Genomic DNA, 18,840 nt, shown 5'->3' on the forward strand with positions numbered 1-18,840 from the left:
AAAATCTCCCCTCGAGCTTTCCCTCCCTTCATGCCAAGTTCTTAGCCTTGCTCCTTTTTCTCCCACTTCTTTCACTGGCTCTCCTCCCATGCCTTGCAGCCAGCACCTTTGAAGAAATACTCAGCCTCCTCCACCTCGCTCGTTCCCCTGGCTGTTCCTCCTGCTCCATAATGGTGCCCATGCACTGAGAGCTGCTCTCCTTCAGTGAACTCTGCTTGTCCTCACGTACCCTCAGTACCCTGCACTTCCATTCAGTCACCTTTTCCCAGCTGCAACATTTTCTCTGTGCGAGGAATATGGGTTCAGTTGGTGTGCACAGCTTCCACTGAGTCTGGATGCAAGGCAGGGTGAGATGGAGCATGGACACTGGCTGTGCAACTTTCATGGACCTGAAGGGGCTTGTCCAGCTGCAGCCCTTTCAGCACAATCACTGGTGTTCCATGTGGGACACTGTGATTCTGTAATGCTGCTGTCCAGGCTCACCACACTGCCTCCTGGGACTAGAGCTTTATCAGAAATGCCTTTTCCAATCTCCCATCCCTTGCCTCTATCCCACAGGGGCCTCACTCACTCCCTCATGGTCACACAGGTTTCCTATTTGTGCTCTTACCTGTTCCATTCTCCTGCTCTCCCTAATGCCCGTTTTCACTTCCAGTGACAGGGTTTTTCCTCATGTTACACCTGCTCCAGCCAGACATGGTAGGGCTCCTGTCTCCTCTCACAGTTGTCTCCTATTTCCACTCCCATGTTTCTGTATGGTTTCTGTCCTATATTCCAGTTACAGTCACTTTTCCAGATGGACTTTACCTCATGCAGCACAGTTGTGGCAACCCTCTGCTCCTCATTCCCTTCTATGTCACTCCCCAAGTGACCTTGGATAATGTTCTCCTTTATCCCTCGATCTCCATATCCCACCTGCCATCCCTCTCCTATACTGCTACAACTTCCTTACTCTCTCCTTGGAAAATTTAAGTCATTTTCTAGGACTCCAGTTTCCATACACTGATCCTGGGAAGTTTGTAACAAGGTTAGGTCTTATTTGGGCTTCAGAAAGACAGAAAAAAAAAATCTTCATTCAACTAATGACATAAGGAAAGCTGGGACCTTCATTTTTCTATCAGGCTTTTCCAGAGTTCTGATTTCTATCCATTTTGACAAGGTTGTTTCTACTGATGCTAAAGAATCTCTTGACATTTTCAAATGGAAAATTACTATGCTAAAGCCAGACAAGCCCAGTGAATTATCTATTTTTATGCAGTGTCCCAGGCATCTAAGTGAGAAGCAAAAGAGCAGTTGGCACCTCAGTGGCTGTTTAGATGGAAAATATGAGTCCCCTCTTCAATTCCTAAAAGGCAAAGGAAGACACCTTTATCCTCAAGTGCATTGGACAGCAATAGCATCAGCTTTCTGACTGCATGATCAGAAGACACTTTCCCACCCTGGGGATAATACCATTGCTAAAACATTTTAGCACCAGAAACCTCAACATCAGAGTTCAGCAATTGCCATCACCTTCATACAGAAATAAAGGAAGAAGAGGAGGTGTTGCTCCCTAGTTGCACAATGGCTTCAATGATCCTTGTAGGCCCCTTCCAACTCAGGACATTCTATGATTGTGTGATTCTTTTTTGCTTTCCAAAGAGAAGTACATTGGCACTCATACCTTGGGGGCTTAGTCTGGGCCTCCATGGGTCTCCCATACCCATTTTTTTTCACTTTCTTTCGTGCCACAGCCATATGCCAAATTTTAAATCCTTAAGATTAGGAATATGAACACTACTTGTGCCAAATGGTAAAAAACTCAAGAATGAGGGCTTGTTCAGCAGTATAACCGAAAAATTTAAGCACTTCCAGGAATTGCAGGTGTGTTGGCTTCACATTTTCAACTGAGATTTTTTTCAAGAACACTTTGTTCCTGGAGCTGAAAGTCTATAACATTCTTCTAACTTTACCTATGGTGGGAGTTTTTACCTGAAAGTTTCTCTTTGAAACGATAAAATTAACCAGGGAAGGACCTCAAGTGTCAGACCAGTCTTCCCTGTCTCAGTGCAAAGTCACCTTTAACGAAGTTGTAAGGGTGTATTTTTCACCCAAGCTGAGGTAGGTATAAGAAAGATGTCTACATCTAAGATGACCCTTCATTGGTTCAGGAACTCTAATCTCTGTGGCAAATAAAATCTAGAGAAAAACTGGTACACCCCAACCCCATATTTGTCTTCGGATGCAGTGGATGCACTGTGAGGATCCACTGACTGTGCTTACTGAATTTTGACAGAACAGAGTGGAATTTGAAAACAAACAAAACAAACAAACAAAAAATCAGGTGCATGTACAACCTTGTAGAGTTTAAAACCAGGGAAACCAAACCCCATTCCATCTGTTTGGGTATATGTAAACTATTTATCTTGTTCCAGTGCAGCTGGTGGAGCCTTGGCTGGTAGAGTTTAGGATGCAGTTTGTCCAGTCAGATGTGGACACCTGTGTGTGATGAGATGGGCCACACCCTAATCTCCAATGACCAACCAGTTCTCCAAGGCTCTGTAGGGCGTATTCTCCAATGTCAAAGCCAACACCATTCCCAAAATCTTTATTTGCTGCTAATGTCTTCACATTCACCCAATATAATTCATGCCACCACCTTGTACCTTTTACCTCAGAGATTTGGTAGCTTTATGCCACAGACTGCAATTTTCCAATGAAAGCAATTTTCCAATCAGTCCATTCCCAATCCATTATGGGTACAGGAAACAGAATATATCCTCCAATCATGTAGCAGTCTTTTTCATATTTGAAAACTCTGTAATCAAAATTATAATTTGACAGAAATTGGGCAGTTTTAAAAACTGTTCACTTAAATGCATGTATCTTCACCTAATACAAACAACTAGATCTGCCCTGGAAATCTTTTCTTTTTCATAGTTGGTCTGTGAATTTTAATTCCAGTATGATTGAAATAATTTTTTTCAGCTGAAAATTATGAGAAGATATTTCCAGCTTCAAAGTATTATGCAGTGTGTACTACACTGGAAAAAAAATATTTTTTAAAATATTTTTCTGTACTGAAAACATTTTATAAGAAAATTATTAACAACCTAGAAGTCTGTTCAATGACATTTCTAGCAGAGAAGCCAGTACCACAATGTTGTTGTCAGCAACAGCTTCTGTTCCTTTTAACTTCTTCCTGACTGATCTGTTCTCAAGCCCCATACCTTGGACTAAGCTATAACTTCTTCCCTAACTATTGTGGCTTAGTGTCTCTCACAAAAGTTATATGAAGTAAGGAAGAATTACTGTTCACATAAGACTTTGACAGCTTCTTCAAACAGACATTGTTTAGGCAAGGAAAATTTAAACTAGTGAAAGCAATGCATATATTACTTTTTTAAACCAATGTGTTTTTTTTGTTTAGGGGTATGTATATATAGACACATTCAGAGATTTTTATTCATATACAAATAATGCATTTTCTTTTCAAGTGCTGTGTACTGTGAATATAAAGTATGGCCTTAAAATCCTATAGGACTTTTCTGTTATTGGCTATAATTTGCTACAATCAGACTGAAATCTTTTGTATATAATTTATTAATAGTCAATTCATTTGCCCTTGTCTATATTTTTGCTCTTCCCAACATTTACCTGTGATTTTAGCCATGAGTTAGTTTTATCCTGATCCTATTTAACTTCCAATCATTTTCCTTTAAGCTTGCAATTTCTCAGGTCACTGTTTGAATTTATATCCCATAGGAAGCTATTTACCTGGATATATCTATTTTTTCATGAACACCACCTCTGGCAACACTAATACTGGCAAACTCCTGTATACAAATATGTTTCTACCATCTCTGTGTTTCAGGTCATATTTACCCAGAGGTACTGACCCTTTAAATTCAGTCCAGTTTGTTTTGGTCACTTCATTTATTTACTTTTTCAACTCTAAAATGAATGAGATCTAGCAAACAGCATCAAAAGAAGATTTTTAAGAAGTATGCATGACATGTGCCTTCTCCATGAACATTGCCAGTGGAAAGTCACATATAAAAATAAATGGTCTATTTCTAACTGCTAATAAATATTTGGTCTCATTTTGTGAGGAGGAGGTATACACATTGCCTGTGAAAATCAACTAAAGTTTTACAAACAGAAGATTTCCAGAATCAAGTACATATTGATACTTGGAACATTAAATAGAACCACTCCATAAATTTGACTGTATCTCTTTTTTCTGAACAATCCAGTTGGATTATGCAGTAAAATTGTGACACCATTTAAAGGGGAGAATTGATCAGAATGCTGCTCTGTTTTTTGTAGTACTAAATCATTCCATTTCTTTTTTTTCTCTAGTCTTTTATTCTGAGGCATGCTGGGCATTGTTTTTTATGGAAACTATTGGATTAGGTCTATGTTTAGGAAAGCATTGAACACATGGCTAAATTAAAAAAAAAAATTAAAAAAGCAAGCATTCTCCTTGAAATCAATGGGCCTGCTTCTAAAATTAAAGTTAAGCATCTGCCTAAGTATTTCTTGGCCTGGGTCTGCAATCCATACACAGATGGACTAACAGTGGTAGTGAGTTTCAAGATGTCATAATGACAAAAAAGCCTCCATTAGATCGTTAATCTATCTAGATATTTATATGGCATCCATCTCCATAAAACTACAGTACCTATCTTAGGGCAGCCAAGAGTGAGGTCATATAATTCCCCTGAATCTAGCTTAATTACTGGCTCTTCATTGCTGGTCTTCCAGGGCAGGTAGCTCTGCCACCCTGAATAATTACATGAACACTCTGCATCCACTGCTTCTGGCTGGTCAAAACAACCTCACTGGCTTTGCACTGAAGGAAAAGGAGAATTTGTCAAAGACAAATCTGCTGCTCAGCTAAGGACAGCTTCCAGACAAGGAACGACCAGAAGGAACTGGCAACAAGACCTTGAACCACTCCATCCATAAAAGACTGTCTTATTCGTTCCTACATGCCACCTCCCTCCAAAATTATGAACAAGTTTTCTGTAAAGCTCCCCCTCTTCCTACCCTCAAACTCTGTTGGCTATAAATCATCCCATAGTTCACTAGTTAGCTGGCTTCACATTCATAACACAACAAATATTTCCCCTCCAGCATCAAGTCATGCAGGCTCCATGGGGTATAATTCCTGAAGTAAAGCCATGATCTTCGAGTCAGAAATTGCTTTCCAATCCACAAAGGAGAAGGGTTTGTTAATCGTGCAACTATTTAAAAGTCACTCCCAAGATGTGCACCTGAGCTCAGAGTCTGTAATTTATAATCTACCCACCCACACACGTGCACTGCAATCAGATCACCGTTCCCACAGAAAATAAACATGCTGAAACACAAGACCCAGCACTGTTCCAAAAAGTGATAAAACATTTAAAAGATACGGGATGATTTCACAATATCTCTCGGTAGCATAGGGCAGGGGAAGATGTACCCTCACCTGCTGTGGAGTGTTAGTTCAAATGTACAGACATAAGGAGAGAGAGTTTCCTTTGATCTCATCTCATTTTTACAAATCAGGCCTTGATATGATGCAAGTTCCCAATGCCAAAAGATGAGTGGTTAAAAAAACTCTCTTAGTGAAAGGATTGGGAGCTACTCAAAAACTCCCAAACTCCTCAACATGTCATTTTCCCATCATATAGTACCTCTAACATCAAATAAACCTGCACTGGGGAGGCGGCACTGACTGCAAACAAACCAGTAAACACAGATTTTGGTAGAACGCTCTCAGAAACTCAAAATAAAATAGTGTCTTTTAAATCAGTCTCAGTGCCTACATGCAGTTGAATGACTGAAGGGCTTTGTGGCAACCATGGAACATGATCATTTATAATCATGTTATTCCACATAAACTTATTTGTCATGGAACCACACCTCCTAGGAGGCAGTAGTGTCCTTGGAAGACTGTAGTACATCTGCCAGTTACAGAATGTGCATCTAGTTCAACTTTTTACCTTTGTTTAGGATGAAGACAAGTGCTGATATACCTGTATTTTTCCAAAAGGCAATTATTGCATTTTTCAACTAATTTAAAAAAAGACAGTGCCAAGTTCCTGTTGGCATTCTGGTGTGTGTCCTCAACAAAATAACTGTGAACTTGGGTGTCCTTTAGTAGGGTAGATAGCTCTAAAGGTTCTAGGCACTGGAGCACCTTAGCACATCATAAATATTAATGGAGTTATCCTTCCAACTTTTCTATGCATCTTTATTACCCCCATTTTGCAAACTGAGAATTGAATTTCAAAGTCACTCGCCCAAGGCAATACAGGAATTTTGTACTGGTGCCAGGATGGAGCCCACATTTCTGGAGCCCTCATCCAAAGGGTCTTTTTCTACCCTCTCCTGACAGACACAAAAGAAACTTTTGTACCTCAGTTATTTTCTAAGTTATTGCCTCCTACTTGTGATCATGCCAAAGTGAGCTCTAATTTTCAGGTAAGAGATAGCTCCTCCATACAAGGGGACCAGGATTTAATTTGCAGTCTTGCTCTCTCCCTTGCTGTCAGGAAGCACAACCCCTGAAGAAAAAAGGAGTGCTCTGTGTTGCACAACTTGTAGTGATTGCTCTGGATGATTAAGAAGTGGTATTAATACATTCCATGGATGAACTAGCCAATCTTCCTTAGCCTGAGGGATAGAAACTAAAATCCTGGGCCTAGATGGAGAATTCAAAAGAGTTGAAGAGAATCCTTGGAGAACAAAATAATTTTTTCCCCTTACTTTGAATACGCTGACCAAATACACAAAAATATACCAAACGTCTTGTAAATAGGAAAAACAAGCAAATCTCACCCAAAGAGCCTTTTATACCTGATGTTTTCAGATTGTCTGAGTTCACATCTCTGAAGTTTTGCTCTGAATTCAATGCACTCAGAGATGCACATCAAAGCCTACACAGAACTGTTGCCCTTAGTTCAAGACCAAATAGTCTGATTTTCCTACTATATCATAACTATGGCTAGATTTGCTGAAAATTTACTCCAGAATTCCTTAGCTTACCCAGAACAAGACTGAGATTTGTCATTCTAGGCAAATCAGCAACATGAGCTAGAAGAACTTACAGACTTCCAAGGTGACATCTCAGTCCTCATATTGCTGAGGGGCTGTTAAGCTTCTAATGCACAAACCAGTAAAATATTTATGTCACTATTTTAAAACACAATGATAAATTATGTATTTAAGACCCCTTAAGCTGAATATGTACATCTTAATCATAAACTTGTGGTTTAGCAAATATTGTAGTGATTGATACTAAGATTTAAAAGCAACGTTCCATAGTTCTCACTTTGGGAAGCAGGGGGCTCATGATGCAAATCAGATGCATTTGAGAGCAGAACCAGTCTAAAATATCTGCAGTGATGGCTAACTTTCATCTTGTAAATACTTATCCCCACTGTCCTCATAATTTTTTAAAAAATCTTTATCATCTTATGACTTCCAAGTCCACGACTTCTCCTGTCTAACCTGCACTTGAAATATCTCCTAAACTAACTTAATTAAGTGCTTCTAGCCTCATGAAATAGAACTTTCTTTTCCCCCATGACTATAAAGCTGTTAAGAGGTAAGAAATTCTTTAGCATTTCGTGGCTTTTTCCACCAGTACATCCAGGTATTCAGACACAAATATCTTGATACAACTTGGCTGATGTTCAGAGAAAATTTTCTGCTCTGTGTTTCAGTGTGGCCCTTTACAGTGATGGAAACTATCTGTTAAGCTAGGGTGTAGAATTAATAACCTTCAGAATCTGAGGATACTTTTGTCCTTGAACACTATTTGGTTTCAGGTCCTCAATCTGGTACTTTCAAATCACCCTCAGAAAAAAATAGTTAGAATTAAACTTCATACAAATTTTGAACCCTACAGAAACTGGGAATGTTCCTCCACACCAACATTAGACAGTCTGTAGGGCACAATCTTCTCCATAATGCTTAGGTCATGTGGGGATCTTTCTTTGTATACTTATTAATTAAGGTGTCATGAATTAATTAGGCACAATGCCACTAAAAAAGCTACGATAAGCAGTGCATCTTATATGCTTACAGTATGGGCGTCTCTTACATAAGTGAATCATCCCTATTTCCCAAATCAGCAATTCTGCTGTGCCCTGTGGGTGAATGTCTTTCATAGAAATTATTCCCAGAACTTCTTTAAAGAACATCTGAGACAGCACTGTAACACCACTAATTTATCTTTCCACACCTATGTTGGAGCCCGTTTGGCCAAGAGTTCTTTTACTCACATCTCCACCCCAGGTGTGAGGTCCTACTCCTACCTTTCAATTGTTTTTGGGATCATGTCCCTGTCACAGCTCCCTCCCCCTGTGTAGACTGAAATCCCTGCTCCTGATGGAGGTTTTGTACCCAGGCCCGTAGGGCAGTGCTCTGCTCCCAGAGCCTTCCCTGCTTTCTGAAAGACTGCCCAGGAACAGGCACAACTTGAAATGAACTGGAGTACCAGTTTCCTTTCAAAGCTGAGTTTTCTCAGGAGATGAAATTGCAAGCTGTGATGATAAAAAAAAAAAACCAATTCAACTTTTAAGAAGGTTACATATTAAAAAAAAAAAAAAAAAAAAAGCAAAAAAACCACATCCAAGTGAAAGAAAAATGCTGAAAATGTGATAAGGTTAAATAAAAAAGGTTAAACTGTCAAATCATGCCAGACATTTCAAGGAGTAAAAATGGCACCTGTAACTAAATGTCTTGGCAGGACAAAGCATCCTCTGGTTCCAGGATATAGGTACCACCTGGGTGGCAAGTTCTCAGCACCTCTGAAAATTAAGGCAGTTATTGATGAAGATGAGGTTGCCTCAGTCCTGAAAGGTTTTCCTTGTTTGAGATTTTGTTTGTTTGTTTGTTTTCTTGTCCTTTTTTTCCCTGATGAGTTAATGAAATAATAATAAGTTTAAAAGTTACCATGCCTCATCTTCTGTCCTGCTACTCTATACTATCTCCAGGTCCAGATGAGTTGACTTACTCCTCTCTCAGGGAGAGGCAGGTTCCTTTGTGTTACCTGATGTTATGTATTATAAGCACTTCCTTTCATTGCAAGGCACCTGTGGACATCTACAGTATGAGCACATGTGACCTGAGGCATTTTGGCAAGCCTACATGGAAAAAAGTAGGCATCTCTGTATTATGAAGTACCATAGCAGTTTCCAAAATCTGTATATCACTCTGGGGATCTGCCTCAATTGGAACTTAAGCAAGTCAGTAACTTTTCGGGTCCCATCCAAAATGTTTTGCCTGAGATTGCACAGGAGAGCTGCCAGAATGAACGCTAAGCAGCTCAAATCACAGATAAAACCTCTGCCACTAACGCATCCTTCCCTCACTTATAGCTAATTTAATCTCCCTATCTGGACTCTGCTCAGCTAGGATTGACAGCAGTGTAAATCACTGCAATAATGCCACTCCAGAAGCTGCACACATTTTTACTTTGCCTAGTAATATATCAAAGAAGGGAGACAGAAGAGACAAAAGACATCATTAGGATTGACCTAACCTGCTTTGCTTAAAAGGCATCTACAGCAAAGCAAGATGGACTAAAATGTTGAAGAAAGAGCCACATACTTTGCAGTTCTCTAAACCCAGAATCAGAGGGGTCTGCAGGCATCTCTATTGATTTAAATGAGTTTAATATCAAATCTCTATACAGTATGGTTAAGAGATTCTAGGCAGGGTGAGCTGTCAAGGAAAGGCTGTAGTTAAAATTAGTTTTGATAAAAAAAGGAAAACAAGATTTCCAAAGTACAGAGTGTTTTGTTGTTACCGGGATGCTTTCTGAGCCCCGCTGTTCCTGTCATGCTTTAATTCTTTTGTTACTACAACCACAAACACCTTCCAGGCCAGGAAATCCAATGTGTCTGGAAGTAATTATCTTTACTCACAATAGACACAGAAAGCATTGTCACCACCTGAGAAGCTCATATAGCTAAAAAGTTTGCATGTAGATATTCCTGGGCCAACAGAGGAGGGTGAAGTAGGCTAACAAAAGAGCTCAGAGAGTGAATGAGACAGGTGCTTTTATAAACAACATATTTTCTTATTTGGGGGGTGTTCATTAAATTATAATTCTAGTATTCTAGCTAAGTTAAAGATCAGCTGGATCCAGCCAAGTTCACACATGGCAGCAAGGCAGGACAAGGGCAGAATTCCAGGAATCCTGCCTGCTCTGTTCAAGAGTGATTAGTCAGACCCTCAGTTCTTCCACATTTTCCACACCCTAGCTCTCAAAACACCATTTCAACAAAAGCCACAGAACACTGTTATGGAGAAGAAAGTAGCTAAGTCATGTCAAAGATGAGTGTCAGAGTAAAATATAATCCTAAATCAGCAAGTCCTTAATTGCTTCTGACTGTGCCATTTCATAGTAGCAAAAAATGCAAAGTAGCAAAAAAGATGTATTTAAGTTCTAAGATCATAAAATTAAGGAAAACACAAACATACTAATTAGTAAATGACCCAAATCCAGCTTTTGCTTCTCTGACTACTGCTAGCCATTACCTTAAAACTTGAAATAAGATATCTGTCTGATAGCAAATTGACATTCAACAGGAACAAATATTTTGCACCTCTGTTCAGATTATTCTATAACAGCATGTACATTCCTCAAATCTGAATGGCCTTTTGGTCTTTTAGTCTCCTGGTCTCATCCTCTGAAGCATCAACTGGGTCTTCAATGGATGATTTCAAGGACATAAAGATTTCTGTATATCCTGCCAAGAGCATGTACAAGACAAACCCATAACCAGACATACATATGGGTGTGCAAGTGATCCACACAACCAGAGATTCAAATTTAGAGTCCTCTTTAGAAACTGATTCCTCTCAAGGGACATGGCTGAGATTTGGCCAAAGAAAAGCATTGTTGATATAACGATAGCAGAACCTAAATATTAGTCAAAAAACAGCTGGTTGAAACACAGGTCTGAAAGTGAGGACTCTGGTCTCTTACAGAGCTGAATTCTTAAGGTGCACACGTGGGGAGACAGCTTTGGTGGATGTCCTCCTTAGCTTTGGGATCTTTAAGCTCTCAGACTGCCACCAGCCTGGCAGCTTTGGGAGACCACAATCTCTTGGGACATCTGAGGGTTTGGGTGTCAGCACTACTAATGCAAAGCAGAGATCCTTAATAGCCAACTTTGCTCAGAGATTTTAATGGCAACCTGTCAGAGAAGACCACTCTCCAGGGCTAATAGGAAACTGGGAGCATAGAAACCCGAAAGTATGATTGAAATTCAGCTTATATATGCTTTTCTTTTTCTATCAAAATATTTATATTCTTTAAAATACGAAAAATATTGGTGTGTTTTTTAACTTCATAGTCCATAAGAAATATATGAATTATATTTTTGTTTGGAAATAGCAAAAGTTTTCTTCCTCCTCAACTCTAATTCATGCCAGGGATATGTTAATCATAGAATCGGGGAATCATAGAACAGTTTGGGTTGAAAGGGGCTTTAAAGATCAAGTCCCAAACCTCCTGTCATGTCCAGGGACATCTTCCAACAGACCAAGTTGTTAAAAACCCCATCCAGCCTGGCCTTCACATGTTCAGCAACAGGTCATCCACAACTGGTGTGGGCAACCTATTCCAGTGTCTCATCATCCTCACAGTGAAGAATTTCTTCTTTATATCTGGTCTAAATCTACTCTCTTCCAGTTTAAAGCCATTCCCTTTGTTCTATTACTACCTGCCCTTGTAAAACAATTTCCTCTCCAAGCATTCTTGTAGCTCCCTTTGGGTACTGGAAGACTGGTCTAAGAGCTCTCCAGAACCTTCCCTTCCCCAGGCTGAGAAGCCCCAACTCTTTCAGCCTGTCTTCACAGGAAAGGTGTTCCAGCCCTCTGATCATCTTCATGACCCTCCTCTGCACTTGCTCTGGCAGGTCCAGCAGGTCCAATGTTCTTTTGCTGGGGACCTCAGAGCTGGCCCAGCACTCCCAGTGGGGTCTCAGCAGAGCACAGCAGAAGTGAGAATCATCTACCCTGACCTGCTCCCCACACTGGTTTTGATGCAGCCCAGGACAGTGTTGGCTTTCTAGGTTGCCAGAGCACATTGCCAGGTCATGTTGGACTTCTCACCAGCCAAGACCCTCAAGCCCTTCTCCTCAGGGCTACTATCAGTCTATTTTCCACCCAGCCCACATTTGTGCTTGGGATTGCCTTGACCCAGGGGCAGGACTTTGCACTTGGCCTTGCTGAACTTCATGAGCTTCACAGGTCCCACCTCTCAAGCCTATCCAGGTCCCTCTGGATGGTGCCCCTTTCCTCTGGCCTCTTGATCACACAGCTGGGTGACATCAACAGACTTGCTGAGGGTGCACTTGATCCCAGTCCATGTCACCAGTGCAGATGTTAAACAGCACTGGCCCCAGTGCTGACCCCAAGGAATGTCACCTTTCCCCTCTTGGATATCAAGCCATTGGCTTGGAATTTGAGTGCAACCACCCAGCCAGATCCTTATCTACCAAGTGATCCATCCTCAGATCCATGTCCTTGAAGTTTAGAGACAAGAATGTTTCGTGAGACAGTATCAAAAGCTTTGCACAAGTCCAGGTATGTTACCCTAAGAAGCTATTAATTTAGTGGATTGACTCTGTAACACCTTTCTTTTTTTTTTCCCCTGATAAATCAAGCAAACATGAGGTCACTGGAAGTGCTTGGAAACTGCAGCATGACAATGGAGTGGCAAAGTAGTTGAAGTACAGACAAACTTTCAGAAGATCAGGCCAAGATAGTTGGCTTCAGTGACAGTACCAGCTTTCATCTTTGAACAATACTTGTTATCGAGATCGACTACTAACTCAAAGAAAGCAAAAAGACAAAAATCCCTGAAAGCAGACAGGATGGAGGAATCTCTACATACATACGCTGTTTGTACTCTCTTTTCTAGCTTATATTCTTCCTTTTTTCTCCTATCCAACCTCAGAGACAGGATGCTGGGCTGTAGAGCCCTTTGGGCTGACCCTGTACAGCCCCTCTGATGCCGTTTTATTTATGCTACATTTCAAAGGAAGTGATTTTCTCTTACTTCCAGTCATTGTCAAAAAACAGCAAACCCCTCCAAAGCCATTTTCAACAGAGTCAACCTTAGCACTTGCATTCAAGGATTAGTCACAAGCTGCTGGAGTGAAAACAAAGCAAATGTAAACAAGCAATGCTTTTGCCAGAAGTATGCAAGAGTCTGTATGGGAAAGAATATGTTATAAGAGCTTGTGTGATCATACACTCTTTTATTAAAATAAAACCTTTCACAACAATTCCTAACATGATTTTTCCCCCCCAAGTATCACATTCATTAAACAAAGCTTGCCTGTGCAATTATCAAATATGTAAGACTTGTGATATCTAGTAGATCCCTCTATGGGTGTATTTTAAATTGCTGTTGTTTAATTATTAACTGACTCCATCATGTTTTCTTTCGATACATGTTCTTCGTTTCAGAAATACATCCTGCAGTACTAAATGGAAAGATAAGCCCAGTCAAGAGTCTGAGGAGTAATGCGAATATCAGTTTATGTAGGTTTTCTCACTTTCTGGTTTTTTTAGTTTTTTTAGTTTTTTCTGTTTTTTTCTGGTTTTTTTCTGGTTTTTAGATTTTTGTTTTTTCTGTTTTTTCCCAAATTATTGCCAATGCTAAGACAGAGAAAGGAAAGAAAACTCACTATGGAAAGTTACACTGGGCTTTGTGGCTGAAGGTAGCTCTTCACCTGCCTCCTTTTCATCTCTGGCTTAGTGAGATTGCAAGAAGGTTTAAAGAAAACACCACCCTGGAACTGACTGCTACCATATATATGAGCAAAATTTATTCTAATTTACAGGGTGTTTTTTAGGCAGTTTTTGTACACCAGGTGACCACTTCATAAAATGCACAAGTCTAATAAATAGGAATGTCAAGGAACTGTTTCATTAGGTGTCAAAAGGGTTTGTCTTGTCATTGCTAAATCAAGCTGTTTTGCCTCGGATTAGGATGAAGAAACAAAGAGACACGGGCAGTGCTCACAAAACCATCCTGGTGGTGAGGGGTCCTGTTTTGGCATCTCCACAGCAGGGTAACCCACTGCAGTGCAGCAGGGACATGTTCACTCTGCTCAGTTTACCTGAGTCAAAGGCCTCTTCTTTTCCAGAAGAGGTGCTGACTGAGAAGTTCACCACTTTTTCTGAAGTTATGCTCTTTTTGTGGTTAACAAGTCACAAGAAGAGCTGCTGGAACCACCAGTGCTCTTTTCCAGGCAAGAGTCCTTATGGCAGGCTGTGTTTCTGCCTTGAATGTAACTGTATATAACTGTAAATGAGTATGTAAATAATGAAATAAAATAGAAAGCCCTTCAGCAGGGGTGGAAGATAAAGCATTAGCCCAAAACACCTATGGTCCAGCACTGTTCACTACAAAATGAGGTATCAGGTTTAAAATCTCTGCCTTATTTGGGGTTAAAATATCTAAACCACTTCAAAATATCTTAAGTGAGGGCTTTAAAGAAAAAAAAAAGTGGAGATATTTTGTGTGAGTCTTTTATTAGATTCCTTCACAGAATAATTCTTCCAGAAAAAGCAAAATATTTCTACAGTCCCTAGTTGTTTTTCCAAACATTTTAAATCCAGGTTTAGGTATACCTAGAATTTTGGCATATTCCACATGTGGAAGAAAGGCAGCTGAGAAGTTTCAGTTCCACAGACCAATACCTCCTCATCAGTGAGATAGAATCTTTTATCTTTAGTCTTGAAAATATTTTTCCACACTATCTCCCTCCTTTCTCAAAAAATTAAAATAATTTCTTACGTGCTGGAAGCTGCAGTGTTCCCCACTCCTTTTGCCTTATCAAGCTTCTAATTCCTAAAAGTTCTAAAAGTCCTAAATGTTCTGAAAGTACATCTAACCACTGGCTTACACTCAGAACAAAACAGCCTCCCTCTAATGCAAGGTGCAGGAAATCTCTTGACTCAATAAGTTAACTAACTTTCTTTTGCCTAACCTGACATTTTAGTGTTTGGCAACGATCCAGGGCTCCCGATTAAGGAAAAAGATGCTGAGGGGACAGATCTTGGAAGGTGCTGAGCACCCACAGAACATGCTGATTTAAGCTGAAGTTGCATATTCTGGGCCTCTGGATCATCCTGCCCCATTACGTCTTCAATTCACTTTATCTTGGTGTAACAGAGTATCACTTTCACTTGTTTGTGTTTTATTTTCTGGAACAATTTAATTCCACGTAACAGTGATGTTTATCTCTTTCTGAGCTGAGCTGTAGAACAGAATTTTCATTTGAAAAATCAAGCACTTCTACACCTACTTCTCCAAACAGAGCCATCACAGGGTTTTGAGATCACGCCTGTGATTTCCATTGCTGCTTTGATTTATTCCAGCTAAAAGGAAAAATGGAAAATGGAGGTTTTTATTTCAGCTGCTGGACTGGTCCTCCAAATGGGTGATTCAGACCTTGCCATTCATTCCTTGTGCATTTCTCACATATTAGCAATGTATCTATAAAATGGAGATAATGTGGTTTCCTTTCTTCTGTTCTTTCACCTTTTCTCTTAACTAGATGGGCAATAAGGCCTGCAGGGATCCTCAGCTGAGGTCTCCAGGATCTAAAGCTATAAGCTTATAGCTGTTTTTTTCAAAATCATGTTTAGGGAGTTTAATGTTCCAAATGTTCCATGCAACCTCTGTGGGGACTCGTTACAGAAATACCAACCTAAAGGTCCTGGCAGTGCAAAAGTGCCACAGGGCACTCAGTCTCTCATACCTCTCAAGCACACCACCTCTACAGGAGGAAAAAGAGCACGTGCAGAAGAAGGGGTAGACAGAAATAATCTGATTACTAATAGTCAAAGAGATGAATTGTCTCTGAACAACTTGCTGCTCACTGCTGGCTAAATCATCACCCCTTGTTTGGAGAAGCAGAAGCTCTCAGGACTAAAACAGTAAAAGGCTCTATCATAATCCACTCTTCTCTTATGCGTTTTATAGGAAGTCCATGACAGGACTTAGTTTTCACATTACAAATGGGATGGGGAAAAAAATCAATGAAGAATCTAAAAAGGCAAAAGATAATACCTTAGAAATCATTGGGAGTGCCTCACTGAAAGCCACAGGGGCGGAAGGAAACACTGAATGTTCATGTCTTCCTGTGCTTCAAAGCTGTTTTCTTTCCATTTGGCTTTAGAGAATGTAATTTTGGCTGGGTTCATGGCTCTTACATCAGGAGAAACGGTGTGCCTTTCAAAATGATTCTGTGCTGAGACACACCTGAAAGCTAGAGGGGAGCAAAGGGAGAGGAAATAAAGCTTTACCTCAGAAGAAAATCAAAACAGGAATTTTTATGATGCTCATTTTTTTCCTTTTATTATTGATGGCAGGATTTTGGGGAAAAAAGAGTGGTTGGAGTAACTGATTTTTGGAGGAAAAAATAAATGTGCAGATGAGATTAGCAGTGCTAGCCATGGGAACACAAATACCCGAAAGGAAAAATATTCAACTTCATTGTTGCATACTCCTGCAACATAATCTCTTCCTATGGCATAATAAGACATGACAGACAGCAATTTTCAGATAAAGGTTAACAAATAGGAACAATTTTAATATTGCTGCAATATTTGACAACTCTCAGTACCATAAAATCTGTGTAAGAAGTACTGGTGTGTTCCCTTAGAAGTGACAAATTTAAATACTTATAATTTATAGTTTAATTAAAATAGATGTCTTAAGTGCAGGATCTCAAGAATCTGGAGACATACCCTCAAAATCCCCCTGGACTCCATACAGACACATTTATGGCTTTATCAAACTAACTACACATTTCTGTTGTCCTGTGTAAATACGTGTTTTTCACATAAGAGAATTTTGGCAGAGGTGTTCTATATGTAACTCAAACCTCTGTCTCTCTGCTTACAATTTGCAAGTTCTTGAAGTCCGTTTTACTCACACATTGCTGAGAGATTTCCATTTGTCTACCTACAATAAATGAGACCTTCAAATAAATAATAACATTTTAAAAAATTAAAAATTAAAAAGTTGGTAATCAGATGCAAACTATTTGGGAAACAAAAATAATAACAATTTTTAAAAAAAGGGTAACAGATAAGTTTAAGGGGCTTGGTGCTGGAAATGCAGTTTACAACTTGACAAGTTTCATGCAGCCAATTTGAGCTGGATTTAAACTGACTCAGTGGTCATGAAGAACTTGGGGGAGTTAGAAGAGATTGTACTGGTCAGTGCACAAAGAGTGTTTGGGACTCAACCAATCCATGCACAAACTCACAGACACTCATGAATATCATTGCATGAACAAAATACTGGCTAACTCACACCTGCTTACACTTTCATTTGCATATGACTTTGTGCTGAGATCCTGGGAATGTTCAAACTTCAGACTCAAAGTGAAACCTGGGGGTGAACCAGCCTGGTTCATAACTAACTGAAGAGAAAGTTCACGCAGCATCCTGGGAAGAACCTACAGGCTTCATCTCTAGCATGAAAAAAAGAAACACAATGAAAGGCTTATAAAAGGGAAATTATCAGATTACAGGACAAAAAAGTGTTCTTCAAACCCTAGTTCATGATCTTTTTGCTGAACATGCTCAAAGGTATGTCTGAAGTGCAAGCACAAATTGGTACATTTTTCATTACTTCTGTCATCATCCTGCCAAATTTCCTGACGGCTTGGAAGAGCCCTCCACTTTTCTCCGGCCCAAGGAATCTCACCCTGAGGATTACAAGCAGTTGGCAGATGACTCTCATCACCCTGCCCTGCTCTCAGGATTCATCTCCACGGATATCCTGTAGTAACAGGTGGGATCCACTTTGATTAGGTCATTCAGCAGAGAAATCCCATGCTTAGACCCTGAAGGTCTGTCTTAGAAACAGAAGGCTCAGTGCAGCCAGCAACAGGATACACACAGGTAATAACAAACTGACTGAAGCCAGGAGTGGGGTGAAGGCATCCTTACCTATTCCTCTCCACCCTGGTTCCCTGTAGGAACGTGATCCTTCTCCAACTCTCCATCTCTTGCAGAATAACCTGAGAGAACCTGCCCAGGTTCTTCCTTGAAGGGTGACTGTCTCTGGAGAAGAAGAACATTAACATGAGCTGGAATGTGTTCCCCAGACCTGTCCTTTCAGTGGTCTGCATGTGCATGTCCAGCAGAGGAGCAAGGGGGTAGTCAGATACTAAAACCATTTACTTGTCCTCATGTAAATATGCTGCTCTTGGGAGTCAAAGCCTTTAGCCAGCTAAACCTAATTTTCAAAACCATCAGGGTGCCTTTAAGGTTGTCTGCATCTCATAAGTATTTTAACATTTTTATGAATCTCTGTTCCTGTTTCTGATAGGAGATAATAACATTCGTCTCATTTACTGTGATGCTGGGGGAATAAATATTTATGAAAAAAAAATTTAATGGTGTTATAAATTTACTCACCACAATCGGTTGGGTCAATCAATAAGGCAATTTATTAATTTGTTGATAAGGAACGGGCAAGCAGCGCTGGGGATGTGGGGAGTCTGAGCTCCACCAACACGTCCGTCCTACCCCTGGTCCCTGCCCCTTTTATCGGCAGGCTCTGGTGGGGTCGTGTCTTGCTCACTGTGCTGGGGTACAAGCCCGAGCAAGCCCGAACATGTTGGCTACCATTGAAGTAGCAGTGGCTACAAGTGCCCACCAGGTCTGGACAAGGCTCGAACTTGTTGTCAGGTTACACTCCTAGCAAGCAGGTAACAGCAGTGACAAGTCTGCTCATGTCCACACAAGCCCACGTTTTTCCTTAGACATAAAAAGTGGATACAATTCATAATTATAGTGACAAAATAATAAAAATAC

General features: G+C 40.2%; 1 long non-coding RNA gene across 1 annotated transcript in view; it reads right to left on the reverse strand.

Annotated features, from left to right (window-relative positions):
* LOC148225576 (uncharacterized) overlaps positions 1–18,564 on the reverse strand; it is a 40,655-nt gene extending 22,091 nt beyond the window's left edge. Inside the window, exons 1-3 of the long non-coding RNA XR_015808520.1 lie at positions 18,442–18,564; positions 17,971–18,084; positions 16,079–16,277 (exon numbers count right to left, since the gene is read on the reverse strand). This is a non-coding gene — a long non-coding RNA (uncharacterized LOC148225576). The remainder of the gene's footprint in view (positions 1–16,078; positions 16,278–17,970; positions 18,085–18,441) is intronic.
* Between the last annotated feature and the right edge of the window lie 276 nt (positions 18,565–18,840).

This window comes from Sturnus vulgaris, chromosome 1 (assembly GCF_052056855.1).
Source record: "Sturnus vulgaris isolate bStuVul1 chromosome 1, bStuVul1.hap1, whole genome shotgun sequence".
NCBI lineage: Eukaryota > Metazoa > Chordata > Aves > Passeriformes > Sturnidae > Sturnus > Sturnus vulgaris.